Source organism: Pygocentrus nattereri, chromosome 28 (assembly GCF_015220715.1).
Source record: "Pygocentrus nattereri isolate fPygNat1 chromosome 28, fPygNat1.pri, whole genome shotgun sequence".
NCBI lineage: Eukaryota > Metazoa > Chordata > Actinopteri > Characiformes > Serrasalmidae > Pygocentrus > Pygocentrus nattereri.
The window spans coordinates 24,689,889-24,701,556 of NC_051238.1; positions in this window are offsets into that span (position 1 = coordinate 24,689,889).

The following is an 11,668-nucleotide window of genomic DNA, read 5'->3' on the forward strand; positions in this document are numbered from 1 at the left end:
GCCTACAAATTTTTGTCTTTTTTGGCTTCAGTCAATCTGCGCAAAATTTGAGCACCAGAACACGGTCGTTAACTGGGCTGGTGGCGACTGTGCAATCCTGACTGAGCCGTGGACAGCCAGAGCAAATGGGCACACCTTGCCCCCACTCCCTGATCACCCCTTTCTAGTAGGTTTAGCAGAGCCGGTTTATGAGGAGCCTGGCCGCTCCCTATTCCTCCCTTTATATCGGTTTCTAATCTTTTACCCAGAACATTTCTTTAATTTTAGAAAGTAGACAGATTTATTTCACAAAAAAACCAAAGAAAATTCACCCATATGTTTCCTTTTCTCTACAGCAAACGAGTTTTGGGCAACAGGAGGTGGGCTTTACTGCCAGAGCGTGATGGTTGGTTGGCGAGCGGAGCAGCTCATTGGCTGTTCACGCTCACTGGCGTCATGGACCTACATGAGGTGCCGTTTTAAACTCCTAAAGCTCGAGTTTAAAAGCTCTTAAAAACAACAGCGGTGTTAAATGTTTTATGATATTCATTGCTCAGGAAATGACTGCATTATTTTACATTAAAAATGTTTAATCATTTATAGACTATGATTTTGCTCAGACGCTCCATATCAACCCATTCATTTTGGACTCACTCGGGAGCGCCCTCTAGCGTTTGAGAAAACCGGAAGACATTGCAGAAAGTGGGAATTCTCGCTGCATGTTCTATTGGCTTAGCTCAGGGGTCGCAACCGAAGCATTTCACCTCCGCTTTACCATCTTGGCTTAAAATAAGCCTTAGTCTGTGCTAACGTGCTAAAAAACATAATACGAAGACGCGAATTACTCTGCTCTGCTTTAAGCTTTCAGCTGTAGCCGCTTCTCTCGCTCCTCAGCCAGGAAGCTTTAACATGTAAAATGTCTCTGAACGTCCGACTTTTTCCGAGGCTGAAGTCAGTCTATCATCTCCAAATTACTGATGTTCGTCTAAAACCTGGGGACTGGATACGATGCCTTATTTTTATATTCTTCATCTTCTTCTTTCGGCTGCTCCCTTTAGGGGTCGCCACAGCGGATCATCTGCCTCCATCTTGCCCTATCCACTGCCTCCTCTACTTTCACACCAACCATCTCCATGTCCACCTTCACTACATCCATAAACCTTCTCTGAGGTCTACCTCTTCTCCTTCTACCCGGCAGCTCCATCTCCAACATTCTTTGCCCAATATATCCACTATTCCTCCTCAACACATGTCCAAACCATCTCAACCTGGCCTCTCTGGCTTTATCTCCAAACTGCTCCACCTTCACCGTCCCTCTGATCTGCTCATTTCTAATCTCGTCCATCCTTGTCACTCCCAACGAAAATCTATTTTTATATGAATAATCTGTTTTTATATATTTATATTTTTATATGTGATTTCTGTAACAAGCGTTTGGACACCGAGCTCCTCAGAAGTTTCTCAGGGTTTTCTGAGATTCAAAAAGCGGTGAAACTACACAGCGAGCAGTGAGAGGCTCTCAGCACAGCTGTGGCTCGGCCATAGACTGAACTGCCTGCTCTGTTTGCCTCTGTGACTTCTTCAGATGTTCAGGAACGCAGCACACATAACATTTCTATTGCAAAAATGTAGCTAACCGAGGGGTTTTATGAGCACAATTAACACACTAAGATTGTAAAATGAAAACCCTATTTCATTTTTTTTTGCTTGTACTGTGCGTAATGTTGCTAGCCAAATCAGCCGCTTTAGTCCAGCTCCAGTAGCTCAGTTTAGGCTACAGGCTCCACCGTAGGCTACATTAGAGAACAGAGGGGAAATGAAAGTTATGTTGTATTATCTACTCATAACCTACTACAAGCAACATGAAAGTTAACTATACGAGTAGCTGACTTTCATGTTGCTTGTAGTCAGTTTGAGCGTAACCAGCAATCAAACTTACACACCTAAAGGCGTGATATCCAACAAAAATGCCCATTAAGTGAAGGCAAAGTTAATCATTCCAGGTTTTTCAATAAAAATGAACAAAAATAACCAAATACAGACCAAACAGTTTTGTGCAAAACTATTTTCCAATTGCTAAAAATAAAACTGCTCCAATTTAAACATTTCAGCAAGACCTGTACAGACATGACATTCAGAGTCTTTTGCTCAACTTCAGCAACACTTCAGCCTTAAAAGTTTTACCAGTGACCCTGGCTCTGCAGAGTACTGTTAGAATACTTTGGTACAGCCTTTTTATAACATGTTTAATGTGTGCTTTTACAATAATCAGTAAGTACAGAGACAAGCAAAGATAGAGAGAAAGGTAAATGAAACAAAGTCAATTGCACCTATCCCCTGATTCAATGTATTTTTAGCTGAAAACAAACAAATAGATAAATGATTAATCAAACTTAAACAGGGTAATTGAAGTCAAATACATTTATAGAACATTAATAGCAGTTTATGGAAGAGCAGTGTTACAAGTCAGCAGCATCCAGGCGCGTGCGTTTTAAACGGATAAGATTGGGTTTATTACCACAGGGCAAAAACCAAAAGTCAAAGAACAGGCAAGGGTCAAAACCAAAAAACGGAAAGATCGCAATGGTGATCATAACACCAGGCGGGAACAAAAGGGCAAGGAAAAGTCATGGTCGATAAAGCAGGCAGAACACATCAGATATCCAGGGCAAAAGTGCAAAAGGCCCAAGCGAAAGGCAGAGCAGGGAAACCAGGCAAAGGTCAAAAATCAGGAAAATGCAATCAGTATAAGCGCTCAGTAGGTTCTCTAGGAAGCAATACCTCACATTGAAGCTAACTAAAGCCCAGGCTTATATACTAAGCTGTTCTAATCACCTGACCGTGATGCACAGGTGAAACCACTTAGTACTCTGGAGGCTGTGAGAGCTGATAGGTGTGCAGAGCGTCAGAAGTCATGTGATCCTCCACTGGATTGTCGGCGCTGGAGTCCATCTCGGATTCTGATTCAGAAGGAAGTTGCGATGTCACATGATCTCCCAGAGGAGTCTGGGGAATGAAGTCCGTCTTAGTCTGAGAGTCCGTCTTAGTCTGAGTGCATGGGAGTTATACATAAAACAAAAGGAGAAACGTATTGTTGCTGTAATAAACATATTTGGTAGTTATTTCAGTCGTAATTCTGATCCTAGTTTTGGTCCTGTTAGCAGTTATATGTTAACTCCAGTGTTCTGCTGTGGAGCCACAACAGGGCAGTGTTGCCGACCCCTGCCTTAGCTAAAGTGGAAAAAACATTTCATAATAGAGGACTAACAGTACTCTGCAGAGCCAGGGTCACTGGTAAAACTTTTAAGGCTGAAGTGTTGCTGAAGTTGAGCAAAGGACTCTGAATGTCATGTCTGTACAGGTCTTGCTGAAATGTTTAAATTGGAGCAGTTTTATTTTTAGCAATTGGAAATGTTTTGCACAAAACTGTTTGATCTGTATTTGGTTATTTTTGTTGATTTTTATTGAAAAACCTGAAATGATAGTGATGCTTTTTTGATCCCACAAACGGGGAAATTCCACCTCTGCATTTAACCCATCCGTGAAGTGAAACACCACATACACACTAGTGAACACACACACTAGGGGGCAGTGAGCACACACTTGCCCGGAGCGGTGGGCAGCCCTATCCACAGCGCCCGGGGAGCAGTTGGGGGTTAGTTGTCTTGCTCAAGGACACCTCAGTCATGGACTGTCGTCCCTGGGGATCGAACAGGCAACCTTCCGGTCACAGGGCCAGATCTCTCACCTCCAGCCCACGACTGCCCCATTAACTTTTATTAGCTTTGCCTTTACTTATCACACCTTTGGGTGTGTAAGTTTGATTGTTGGTTACACTCAAACTTACTTTTTGGTGAGCTTTATGATATTTGCAGCTTTTCAATTGTACGTTTCTTTCTGGCACATAATTAAACGCAGTGTCTTGTTCACACTGTCAGTTGGGCTTGTTTGGTGTGTCAGGTAGAGATTCACAAACATTCTGACAATCGCGCTTTGAAAGTAGCTAAAAAGTAGTGCACTACTTTTCAAAATCTAGTTGAAAAGTAGCCACTACTTTTTCTGGAAAAGTAGCTAAATTGCAGCAAATTGTGTACAAATTTTTCAGTAGCTATTCCAACCCTGGCTGAAAATAAACCGACTGACGAAACTGTGTAGATGTGACATATTTAACTCGTTCATGAGGAAATGACGTATTTGAATCAAGTAAATTAAATACATCACTGTTTTCAATTTCATATAGACAGGTCATAGAAGTTATTCACTTTGGCTGGTCTCGCTACAGGCTCTACATGAGTCTAATGATTAGAAACCTATACAGACTGCTCCCTTTAGGGGTCGCCACAGCGGATCATCTGCCTCCATCTATCCGCCCTATCCACTGCCTCCTCTACTTTCACACCAACCATCTCCATGTCCAGCTCCATCTCCAACATTCTTTGCCCAATATATCCACTATTCCTCCTCAACACATGTCCAAACCATCTCAACCTGGCCTCTCCGGCTTTATCTCCAAACTGCTCCACCTTCACTGTCCCTCTGATCTGCTCATTTCTAATCTTGTCCAGCCTCGTCACTCAGCATCTCAGCATCTTCATCTCCACCACCTCCAGCTCAGCCTCCTGTCTTTTAGACAGAGTCACAGTCTCCAAACCATACATAATAGCAGGACGCACTACTGTCTTTTACTACAAGTATGGTACAAGTAGGTAAACTACAATATGTACATGTATTTAACCCCTCAAAATCTCAGGCTTATTACATACTAAGGCTTATTATTCAGTAACTATACGGACCTCAATGCAAACTGGTTGAACTGTTCTTAGGTTATAGAACTGTGGGCCTGCTGCCAGGGCCTGGATATTTAAGGGGTTACCTGTAGAACGTGATTTTTGGTACTTGTAATGCATCTTACCATCAAATAACCACTTCATAATATAGCTCACAGAGCAGCTCTGCTGAAGGGACCCGGTGCACACGTTTGCTGAGTAAATGCTCTTATTATCATTATTTGCTGAGTAAATTATTACAGCAAAATATGTTAATTATTAAACACAGTGTCATCAGACTCTTATAACTAACCAGGTGGCAGATATTTCTATCTTAAACCATAACTGATGCTTTTATTGTTAATGACTAACTGCTTATGGCTGACCATCTTGTTTTCCATAACTGGGGTGACCAAGGGTGGCTATGCTTCATTCCAGGGTGGCACTGGCCACCTCTGACCACCCTTTGGCTACACTTCTGACTTGAGCTGGGAATTGAGGATCTTTTGACACCTAATCTCCAGCCTCCAAGGTGTTGCTTCTGGCTCCAACTCCCTGATTGATCCCATTCTGAGCTCAGTCAGAACCTAACGTATGTGAATTTCTGGATCTTCATATCATGCACTGGTCTTTTCATGATTCCTGGAAGGCTCACCTGATGTAAGTGTAAATGTGTAAAGTCTCTCTCTACTTCCATCCATCCATCCATCCATCCATCCATCCATCCATCCATCCATCCATCCATCCATCCATCCATCCATCCATCCATCCATTATCTTCCGCTTCTCCGGGGTTCGGGTCACGGGGGCAGCATCCTGAGCAATGAGGCCCAGACCTCCCTTTCCCCAGCCACTTCCACTAGCTCTCCAAGGGGGATTCCGAGGCGCTTCCAGGCCAGCTGGGCGATATAGTCACGCCAGTGTGTCCTGGGTCGTCCCCGGGGTCTCCTCCCAGGTTGACTTGCCTGTGACACCTCCCGAGGGAGGCGTCCAGGAGGCATCCTAACCAGATGCCCGAACCACCTCAGCTGACTCCTCTCGATGTGAAGAAGCAGCGGTTCTACTCCGAGTCCTTCCCGGATGACCGAACTTCTCACCCTATCTCTAAGGGAGAGTCCAGACACCCTGCGGAGGAAACTCATTTCGGCCGCTTGTATTCGCGATCTTATTCTTTCGGTCATTACCCAAAGCTCATGACCATAGGTGAGGGTGGGAACGTAGATCGGCCGGTAAATTGAGAGCCTTGCCTTATGGCTCAGCTCTTTCTTTACCACAACAGACCGGTAAAGAGCCCACATCACTGCTGACCCAGCACCAATCCGCCTGTCAATCTCCCGCTCCCTTGTACCATCACTCGTGAACAAGACCCTGAGATACTTGAACTCCTCCACTTGAGGCAAGAGCCTATCCCCGACCCAGAGATGACTCTCCACCCTTTTCTGCCTGAGAACCATGGTCTCGGATTTGGAGGTACTGATTCTCATCCCGGCCGCTTCACACTCGGCTGCAAACCGATCCAGCGAAAGCTGAAGTTCCGCGGCCTGATGTCCCCAAACTTCAGCTTTCGCTGGATCGGTTTGCAGGCAAGTGTGAAGCGGCCGGGATGAGGCCTTGGCGTGGGCCTTGGCGTTCTGATCCTCAGTCTCTCTCTACTTTCCTTTAGAATATCAGCCTGATGGCAGTTCTCCAGACATGTAAACTCTTTGCGGTCTAATTTGGTGTAAACTCTAGGTAAATAATCTCTTTATCTGTTTGTCCTCGTTCCATGATGTGTTAACTACTCCTACTTCTGGTCTTTATTCCAGACGGTTTAATAGTATTGTCTGATTAGAAGTTTACCTATAGAGATACATACTGTATATTTACACATCTTATATTACATTTGTTGAGATATTTCATGTCGCTTTCTTTGCTATTGTTTTTTTTTTCTACATGTATCCTACATTGCTTCTTTTTCCCAATTGTTGTTGAAAATGATACACTCATGTTTGCATCATAGAAGTTATAACAGCTGAGGAAAGAATCAAATTTGAGTGACCAGATTTCCTTTGGATAAAGATAAAGTGTTTACGTGTTCTTGTTGTTATGAACTGTCTCCATAAGGTTAACTATCAAGTGTACTTCATTTTGAATGGACTGGTGGCCCATGTATTAATTTCTAAAACCTTAATTCAGCGTAATAAGTTAAGTGATACTTTTTTAATCCCACAAACAGGGAAATTCCACCTCCTCATTTAACCCATCCATGAAGTGAAACACCACATACACACTAGTGAATACACACACAGTAGGGCAGCGAGCACACTTGCCTAGAGCAGTGGGCAGCCCAATCCACGGTGCCCGGGGAGCAGTTGGGGGTTAGGTATCTTGCTCAAGGACACCTCATTTATGGACTGTTGGTGCTGGGGATCGAACCGGCAACCTTCCGGTCACAGGGCCAGTTCCCTCACCTCCAGCCCACGACTGCCCCCAATTCATCCACATCTCCTATTTTAATGAAGATCATAAAATGACCTTCCCAGTCTAACGGGCAATGCAAAAGAGTAAGTCTAGAACTAGGCAAATTTCTCAGGTTATATTGCCATGAGAACCAGTGTGACTCCCTCATAAGCTCTTCTAAAGGCATCACACCAATCCAATATGTGCTAGGATACCAGCCTCCTGGGAATCAATACATAAGCTCATAGCACAGATTTTGAGGAGGAACAAGGCCCAAGCTGATCGATCTTTGGGGAACACCTCCCTCAACCTGGGACCACATGTTTAAAGAGCACTACAGAAAATGAAGGCCTGGTCCATTCAAAGTTTTGGAAAGAGTTAATGAAGTGTGCTTATAAACTTGATTTAACTAGACAAAGCCGTGTTTCACGCTCTCTTCACATTTCCCTCCTTAAGCCTGTGGTTCCAGGTCCGTTGGACGAGGCCAGTGAGATGCTACTGGACGTTGCTCGACTCCAGGTAGAGAAGAGGCCAACTACAGCATATGGTAGACTGGGAGGAGTATGGTCCTGAGGAACATGGCTGAGTATCAGCTGGTGGAGTACCACCATCTGCATAAATAACTTTAGCCTTCTGAAGAGGGAGCTTCCATTACAAAATACTCTTTCTTATTAGACAAGAAAACCTTCCACTTTAACGTCCAGAAGAAAATTATTTACCTGGTTACCTGAACATTTAGCCCAGTTTAAATTGGCCTACTGAATATTTTGCTTGTTCTCAAACATGTATAGCCAGTTTATTTTTAAAGCATCACTGTATAGGATTTGGTGATTTGGAGACCTCTCTGGTGGCGATGAGTAATTGCACATGTTGTGTGGAAGAGCATTTTGTTACATCGGTTGTGCTTTGGACCCCCAACAAGTGGATGAATCTGACTTTTGCGAGTGCATTAAAAGAGCATCTAAATAGAACTTAGTCCAAACTTGGTGAAGGATGTGTCTTCTGAGGCTGTAGGTTGGATCAGTGTAATGTTGATTTTGCATTTGAGACCTAAACATTGAGTCTTACATCTTTTTTTAAGATTAAGATTAAGATTAAGTGACCCTTATTAGTCCCACAACGGGAAAATTTCACCTCTGCATTTAACCCATCCGTGAAGTGAAACACATCATACACACTAGTGAGCACACACACACACACACACTAGGGGGCAGTGAGCACACTTACCCAAAGCGGTGGGCAGCCCAATCCGCAGCGCCCGGGGAGCAGTTGGAGGTTAGGTGTCTTGCTCAAGGACACCTCAGTCATGTGCTGTCGGCTCTGGGGATCGAACCGGCGACTAGGCTGGTTTCCTAACCTCCAGCCCACGACTGCCCCAACTTTTTACTTGTGCGTGTGACGTTCAAATGTAAAGACGCATGACACCGAATCATCCCAGCATCTCTGACGTTTAATTGATTACTTCAGGTTTTACAGCATCGTATGCACAATAGTAGCGTGTATTTAGTATGTACTTTTTCTCTCTACAAAGTAATGCTGCCTCTTTCAGTTTTAACACAAAAAGTGCTGCTTTAAATTAAGAAAATGTTAAGTGTAGTTCTTTGTGTGCTACCAGGTGGCCTGAGCTGGACATAGCAACAACAGGTCTAACTAAGAGAGGCAGGACTTGTCAGAAATCTGCCAATGGTCAGTTACACCAAAGAATCTGAAGCCCCAATCACTTTTCTCCTCTCCTGAAAAGCTGTTTTGGAGAGTTTTTTTCCATGACAGCATGTAAATGATCTATTTTTACTGACATCTGATCTTCATCATAACAGGTTTGATTGACATACACAGTCTTTACAAAACATCATCCTGATTTAGGATCCCTTCTTGAAGGCGCTATGCAGGAAAAAAATACATGCAATTGATTCTTCACTGAAACAAGACAGCTCCTATCGTGTTACATCCCACACTAAGCAAACTGTGTATAGATTCTCTATCATGTCCTAGTGAAGTTCCTTTAAAGCTCGAAAAGTCTCTCCTCACAGGTCACTCCCACAGAGAGCTGACTCAGGTGTTTGGAGAGAGGAAATTCAGACCGGCTCCTCATTTATTTATTTCTCCTCGGCAGCCCACTGACTCTGCTGCGCAGTAACCTGACCCCTGTGATGATGAGACACTGGGAGGGCAGCCAAACACTCTGCGTCTGTGGCCTGACCATCCGAGGACTCTGCAGCCCCGCATAGCACAAAGACCAGACTTAGAGCTTTAATTCCAGAGATCAGTGTCCAACCTGATTGCTCTTCTTTCATCTGCATGTTAGTTTTGAAAGAACATCAAAAGACACTGCGTCCAAAATTGGGTACTATACGTACGTAATTCTAGTACCACAAACTAGTTCTAGTTGTACATTTACATATACTGGAGTACTACATACTGCAGACTAATACAGTACTACACACTTTTATGTACCACATATTACAGCTGGGTAAAGCACTACATAATACCACTGGTGACTATTAGAGCAAGACCTTCAGTTCAGGTCATAAATATCAAAACTGTCAAAAACGTCTCTGCGATAATGCAAATTTGGCTCTAAGGGATTCTAGTAGTATATTATCACTAAGCTAATGGTGGTTCACATTTAGATTCAAACAGAGGCAGGGGCATTTGGGGTCTCCTGGTGGAATGTCTGACAACAAGGTGACCTGTGATGAGTACTGTTTGTACTAAACATTTACGTGAGGTTAACCCCTGTAGTTTTTTTTTAAACTTCATATCTGTATTAGGAGTAGTTGATACAGCAAAAATACTACATCACTTTACGTCAAGACATTTTCATGATACATAATATGCATCGTAATATTTCACTTTTCTGAGATTGAGACCCCTAATTTCTATCAGTACTAATCATTTTGCCACATGGGAAGCAGTTCTAATAGCCTAACCTTTCTTAGTGAATTGATTCGTTTCAATGAATTGATTCAGTTTAAGATCAGTGTAGTAGAAAAACTGAGCAGGCCGATTTGATGGGTCCTGGAAAAAGTCCATCCATCCATCCATCCATTTTCTAAGCTGCTTCTCCGTCAGGGTCGCAAGGGGGGGGTGCTGGAGCCTATCCCAGCAGTCATCAGGTGGAAGGCAGGATACACCTTGGACAGGTCACCAGTCCATTGCAGGGCAGACAAACAGCCACTCACACATAGGGGCAATTTAGCATGTCCAATTGGCCTGACTGCATGTCTTTGGACTGTGGAAACTGGAGAACCCGGAGGAAACCCATGCAGACACAAGGAGAACATGCAAACTCCACACAGAGAGGACCCTGGTCACCCGGCCGGGGAATCGAACCCAGGCCCTCCTCACTGTGAGATGACAGCGTTACCCGCCGTGCCACCGTGCCGCCAACCTGGAAAAAGTCAAGTCTAATTTAATGTCAAACTAGTGAGAAATGGAATTTAATGTTAGAAAACTAGACTGTCCCCTTGCATGAAGGCATACATTTGTTTGAGGAATCAAATTTTATTCAGTCAAATAACATGGGTTTCCCTAAATTTAATTATGTCACTCATATGAGGGGTGCCCATCACTCCAGGACACCACCATCCTCATTTCAATCCTGATTCACATTAACAAGTTCGGCCATTCTAGAATAAACGCAGACATTTGAGATGCGTAAAAGGTTGTATTTTATTTCTGTGAAGCCTTTAATAGACATGCTGACCAATCGACATACTATTCTAGTTTACATCCTGGTGCACTGGTGATTTAAAGGTTCTTGTAATAGTTCTTGTTTACCTTCACCTGGAATAGCCAACCTGTCATCTACTCTAAGCCTGTTATTTTACAGGTTATGTCCCGTTTTCTTTGTCAAGTCCTTTACATGTCTTATAAAAGGTGTCCTGTTCTTTTTTATTATTCACTGCTTATTTGCCTTAATCCAAGAGATAATTGATGTGACATAAGCATATAAGGAAATGACTGTGAGAAATAACTGATTTGATGGAAGGCATTTCATGCTGGTTTATGCTGGCCAAGCGCTGGTCTGGTTTAGCTGGTCATCTAGGCATGGTCGTGCTAGTTGACCAGCATCAAAACACAACATATACTGGTTTTGCTGGTGTCTATACTGGTTTTTATAGCAACGTTATAAACATTGGTATTCTATTAAAGTGTTTTCAAAATGCCATAATTATTCCATAAGTATGAACAATCAGGTCCTGCTGGAGCCGTAGACGATATAACACTAGTAAAATCTGAGCTATGGCTTTTTTCACCAATAGCTTTCTGAGAGGTCCAGTGCTCACATCACATCATCAGAGTGGCCAAATATTAATGCAGGCTTAATCCTCACATCTATTGAACTATTTTGGTGAGTAATCCCTAAGTGGAGTTCACGAATCCTCTCAGGAAGACAAATTAAAAACTATAATCCTTTGACTAGAAGATGGACATGGTCATTGACGTTGTCAGCTGAGTGTTAGGGTGACCTGTTTAAAGAAA